A 739-nucleotide genomic window follows, 5' to 3' on the forward strand; every position below is an offset into this window, starting at 1 on the left:
CTATTCCTATTCCTATTCCTATTCCTATTCCTATTCCTATTCCTATTTCTGTTCTTGTCCCCATCTCCATCCCCATTTGTTCTCCTGTCCTTGTCCCCATCCCTATCCCCACCCTGTTCCCATCTCTCATTCCCCATTCAATCTCATCCCATCCCCATTCTCATTTCCATCGCATCCCATTTTCTTTCACCATTCCCCATCCCCGCTCCATCCCATCCCATCAAATCCCATCCCCATTCCTTATCCTTATCCCATCCTATCCCATCCCATCTCATTCTATTTTCACCATTCCCCATGCCCATTCCATCCCAACCCACCCCATTTCCATCCTCATCCCCATTCCAGTTCCCGTTTTCATCCCATCTCCATTTCATCCCCATACTCTCCCATCCCATTCCCATCCCATCCCATCCAGGGAAATGTTGATTCCACCTTCATCACTGATCTCTAACTGGGAGTCCTCCGTTTCCAGTGGATGCCCAAATTGAAAGAACCAATTAAAGCCACTTAATCACTGACTTAACTGGATGGTGATGAGGATGAGGATGGGATGGGTTGGAATGGGATGGGGATGGGAGATGGTGAAAGGGGAATGAGATGGGCTGAGGAATGGGGATGAGGAATGGGGATGGGATTTGATGGGATGGGATGGGGAATGGTGCTGTTGGGGTGCATTCCCAACATTCCCCCTGGAATGCCTGCCTCTGGATTTACTGCCTCTGCTCCATTATCACCAATC

Source organism: Neopelma chrysocephalum, unplaced genomic scaffold (genome assembly GCF_003984885.1).
Source record: "Neopelma chrysocephalum unplaced genomic scaffold, ASM398488v2 Primary Assembly neopelma1_77, whole genome shotgun sequence".
Lineage (NCBI taxonomy): Eukaryota > Metazoa > Chordata > Aves > Passeriformes > Pipridae > Neopelma > Neopelma chrysocephalum.